Genomic DNA, 5,959 nt, shown 5'->3' on the forward strand with positions numbered 1-5,959 from the left:
CTCCTCTACAACACCCAAAAACATGCTCTTGCATCCCTGGAGGGGCCTATAAGCACATCAAATGATATTCCATCTATATTTCTTCATCAATTTCTAACTTCTTTTATCAAAGCCTATGCAAGTTTGTTGTTGAATTCATGGTGCTTAGACAATACCATGGTACTGATGTGGGACCATGGCACCCATTTGGGACCATGACACCCATGTGGGACCATGGAGCCCAAATGAGACCATGGTGCCTAGATGGGACTAGGATATCCAAAATGGGGATCCCACATGTTTGGCAAGGAAATTTTGCATAAAATTACTCAAAAGTCATAAAATCAAACATATGACGAAGTCAGTGGGACCTACCTTATGCGATTGGATTCCCTGTGTGATGGATTTATCTTAGTGCCTCTATCTTGGTTGGTTGAAGTTCTCACTTACATGGCATCTTGGCTCTCAAAATAGTGTGGACCCCTCTAGAATAAAGACACAACTAAATAAAACAAATGAGTAGTTGAAAAGTTGTCACTTTCACTATTTAAAGGTAAGTTTCTCTTTAAACCCTAATTTAGCATACTTCAACCATCTTATCATAAATTGAACTAGAGAGCTTTGATTTGCATGTACTTTTTATTGAATTGGAATCATGATTCAACTCTATTTCTTACCAAATAATATTTGATATGGCATTATTTTCATTAATAACCCCATTGGAATCATTTGTCATCAACTCAATTCACAATTGAATGTGGTATTCATGATACCCTAATTCTACATACTAAAAGCAACTATAAACAAGGGGGCATATATCTACTCTCAAATTTCATCACTCTTAGTAAGTATTCTAGGTGATTTTTTTATCTATTTGCTAATAAGAGAGTTTTGTAAAGTGGAATTCCTAAAATTATATTGTGGAGATTGCTACATTGGGGGCTTTGTTTGACATCATTGAGATTATCATTTTTACTTGAATGTTTACTTTCTCATACTTTAGCTTGCATACGCACTTAGTGTCATACAACTGCTAAAGTGGGAGCTAAATATAGTGTTGTAAATTGTATCCCTTTTGTTGGTGTAATTATTTATTCATGTTGGATATAATTACACTTTGCTTAAATTTACTTAGGTACATGCATATCATAGTAGTTTGTATATGAGACACTTAGGGAGATGTGCTACATTGGGAGTGTGTATGTAGGAGAATTTCCACCTTTTATGGTGTGATCTTGTTGTTACTTTATCATATCCACTTATTGTGGAGTGATAATTCCACCTTCGGTGGGTGATCCACCTCATGTGGAATATTTTACTATTTCTCCTACCTACCCTTGCATCTCATTGAGCCACATGTCATCATTGTGTGTTCTCTTGTCTCTTAGCCTTGCCTTTATAAGCAGGCTCATCTACATTGTATGTAATGGTTGATGATCTAGTTGATCAGTATTTGCTCTTGATAGAATACAATTTATTCTTATCAAATATTTTGTCTCTCTATTGTCCTATTCATTGTGCCCTAGATTTTGTCTATCTTCAACAAATTCTCACATGGTATCAGAGCCTATAGGGCTTCATTGATTAGTCATTTTGGAGGCTTACATTTTTGGATCTGGGGAGCTTCTCATTTTTGGAGGCATCCTATGGCAATTTGGACCTCACGGTTGTGTCTAGGAGGCCATTTCCATGAAAATTGAGTATAAATTCGGCTATATTGGGAGAAAATAAGATTTTGAGGAAAAAATTAGCCTATAAGGCTAGCGGTACGAATTTTTTTCGAAAAAATAAATAAATAAATATATATATATATATATCTGTGAATTTAATTTTTTTTCTTATTTATTATATTTTTTGCAGTTTTTTTTTAAGGTGGAAAAGTTTTTATTAAAATATTAAAGAAAATATAGAAATTATATTTTTTTCGCGGGGTATTTCTCCACCGACCCCGTACTCTGCATTTACTAGTTGCAGGCACTATACTCCATTTTCGGCACCTGCCACCACCCGTGTCGGCTATTCGACCTTTTCCGACGTCCGTGATCCCGACCCGATGTTGCTTTGGCTGCTCACCACTTCGCTCCTCCATGCTGCCCATCCTCCAACACTCGTACTTCTCTAGCATCCACCACCCGGTCGGCCAGCCTGTGGCCCCCGCCGACACCTGTGTCGATCACCCGTGCTCACCGTTGTTGTCTCCCGTCGGCACCATGCCAACCTCCCACCATTGTTGTTTACACGCGAACAACACGTTGTCCCCCATGTGGCACCCTGACATACGGTCACACTCCATACGCAGGACAACACAACCGCCACGCGACATTCACCTGGCTACCACCCCACGATCCGTACCTGTACAGTCAGTAGGCCAATAGGCTGCCACGAAAGCATCTAATCAACATCGTGCAGACATGTGTCACAGACCAATTCAACCACATCAGTATACAAAATCCCAATCATCGGCCATGTCACCCTGACATGTCAACCTACACAGTCATTTGTTTGTACAGTCACGCGCACCTGCTGACATCATCTTTCGTACTGATGATGTCATCATTTGTACGGTCAGAGAAGGGAGCGATGGCCTGATGATGGTCAAATGATCGTCAAATTTAGCAAAATGAAATGCTGACGTCAGCACTGCGTCAACAAATTTTAAAATTTTTGGAGCCCCTTCTCATTGAGCTTTTTTATTTCGCAGTCTAACTTCAAGAGGTCGTATCTTGCTCATTTTTGCTCCTTTTTTGGTGCATTTTTGTTTTATTTGGGCTAATTTTTTATGCTCTTCATAGTGGTGGAGGAATTTTCTAATTTTGATAGACAAATTTTTCACAATTAGCAGTTTTTGATGACTATACCTATCTAATCCTCAATTTTGCAACTTCAAAGGCATCGTTTGGGGTCATAGGACCTCCTTTTCAGGTGCCATTTTTTTTAAAGTGCATAAGTTTTCATCTACTTTCATAATCTACCATTAGTTTGCAGTTATTTTGAGTATAAATTGTACTCTTAGTATTTGGTCATTTTTGGCCTATTTGGTACTTGTATTTTTCTTGGATCTCAGTTTAGATCACTTGCAGCATTTGTTGGAGTCTTTTATAGCCTATTTGAGGCATTTGTAAAGTTGAAATCAAAATTCCACCTTGCCTTGTTTTGTAAGTGGCCCATTGTACACGCACTAAGTATAAAGTGTCAAATCATCATTTTGGGGGGGTTTTCTTGATTGAGCAATTTGGGGGGGGGATGTCTTGTGTGATTGTGCCTCTCTCTATCTTGTGTTTTTATTTTCTTTTTGGTGCTATGGGTTGTCCTAAATTTCCACTTTTAACTCCTCATAATTATGCATCGTGAAAGATTAAGGCATGGAGTAAACTAATAGAAAAATGACTCATTCATTATGTAAATGGAACAATAACAACATCACTTGATCCTAAGGCTGATCCTAATACTCAAATTGAATGGCTCACTTAAAATTCTATGTCACTTGGAACATTAAGAAAGTATGTATCAGATGATCTCATTTTTCACATTGAGAAGTGTACAACAATCAAAGAGGCTTGGGATATTTATGAAAAATTGTATGGTCAAGTTGATGAGATTAAGGGTTACAACCTTGATAGTGAACTCCCAACATTGGATCCCAAGGATTTTGATACAGTCCAAGATTATGTCACAAAAGAAAATGAGCTAAGAGCAAAGCTAAAGGATTGTGGCATTGACAAAAAGGGTGCTCAATTGGTTTACAACTTGTTGGACAAGCTTCCATCAGAGTATGTAGCCTTTGTATCTAGCTTTCACACCCATAGGTTAGCTCAAGGTTCCTCTTACACTTCTCCCTAATTTGATGCATTCACAAAGATGTTGATTCTTGAGCAATCTAAGTTGACCAAGATGGGTATTCTCAAATCTTCAAAGTCACAAGATTTGGTGGCTAATAAAGGGAATCAAAGCATTCAAGGGAAAGGCAAGAACCAAAAGAAACCTAAGTCTAAACCACAACAAGATGGAGAACAATCCTCCTCTCCACAACAAGGTGATTCTACATCCTCACCTAAGAAGAAATCAAATAAGGACAATCTTTTTTGTGCATATTGCAAGAAGTTAGGACATGATGAACGTCGTTGTTACAAGAAGGATATTGATTAATTGAAACATCTTCTTGAGAAAAAAAAATCAGTTTGCCTTCTAGAATGTCTACTTCGGCTTCTTCTTCCAAGGAAAAGGATAAAGGAAAGGATCACTCTTTTGGGACAGATAAAGGAAAGGGACAAGCTCTTTGTGCTTCTACAAGTCATGATTCAGGAGCTTCTCATCATATGGCATCTTCGCAGTCTATGTTCTCTTCATTTGAGCCTTGCACCATGCCATAAATTTTTATGGGCAATCATACATACATGGATGTGATTGGGAAAGTATCTATTGCCATTGGGGATAACTCCTTCAATGATGTGTTGTGTGTACCCCATTTGACAAACAATCTTATTTCCATCTATCAAATCACACATGGCACAACAAGGAAAACTGTGGAGTTCACACCTGATTCATCTATGCTTAGAGACTTGAATAGTAGAGCTATCATTGTGACTGGGGTGGTTGATCATGCATCTCAGTTGTACTCTTTTTCACATTTGGTCCTATTGATGAGGTTGATTCTTCACATGATGATTCATATTTTGAGGAGAACTTTGGGTACTTGAACTTGGGTGTTCTTATATGTGACCCCATTCTTGAGCCTTGCATTTCATCTCCTCCTATTGATATCACATCACCTATTACACCTGATGATGCAGATAGTGCGACAGTTTTGCCTTCTTGTGATTCAGTGCAATGGGATATTTCATGTCTTCCAGCTTCAGTTCATTGGGATGACTACTTGATAGACATTGCAGATTTGGGAAACATCATTGATGATATTCATCTTCTCTTTGATGAAGATGATCTTTCTTCGATTGTTGCGAGGGAACACTCTGACCCTCTTGTGCATTCTCTACGTGATCATTCTTTCGAGGTTTAAAAAGACATGATTGTGGATACTTTTGTACAACAGTTGGAGGAGGTCTCTTTATCTTTAGAGGAGACATGCGAATCTTTGGATATTGTTCTATATTCATCTCCACTAGATCTTGGAGTACCTTTTTCAACAGTGTGGAGTAGTTCACCACCTTTGGAGGGGGTAACTTTCAGCATCGACATGGGGACACTTAAGCAGTTTTCAGAGACTCCATACATCAAGAGTTTTTTTGCCTACCTCTTCCCTTCATGATTGGGGAGACTTCATGGATACACCTTTGGTTTTGTTTCTTCCCAAGGGGAGGAATGGTGTTTGAAATTCATGGAGCAGTTTCTTCATTCAACTTCGAGCTTCTACCATTGGTGCAGATTCTACATTAAGGGGGGGCTACCTAGTCTCTCTTCTTCTCTCATATGGGGGGACTTTTTCCTTACATGGGGTTTTGTCTTTCTCATACTTCTTTGAGAGTTCCATTGTATATAGTTTTCATCTCTCTTTCCCTGCTTTATGGGAGATTGCATTTGTAATTGTATTTGCATTTGTACATGGGTACCTAACATGGCCTTGTAGCCATGACCCATCTTGCATTACTTAGTTGCATTGTAGACTTAAGTGCATTCCCCTAAGTTGCACTTAAGGGGGGGGGGGGTGTTGGTGTAATTATTTATTCATATTGGATATAATTACACTTTACTTAAGTTTACTTAGGTACATGCATATCATAGTAGTTTGTATATGAGACACTTAGGGAGATGTGCTACATTGGGAGTGTGTATGTAGGAGAATTTCCACCTTTTATGGTGTGATCTTGTTATTACTTTATCATATCGACTTATTGTGGAGTGATAATTCCACCTTTGATGGGTGATCCACCTCATGTGGAATATTTTACTATTTCTCCTACCTACCCTTGCATCTCATTGAGCCGCATATCATCATTGTGTGATCTCTTGTCTCTTAGCCTTGCCT

This window comes from Cryptomeria japonica, chromosome 3 (assembly GCF_030272615.1).
Source record: "Cryptomeria japonica chromosome 3, Sugi_1.0, whole genome shotgun sequence".
Classification (NCBI taxonomy): Eukaryota; Viridiplantae; Streptophyta; class Pinopsida; order Cupressales; family Cupressaceae; genus Cryptomeria; species Cryptomeria japonica.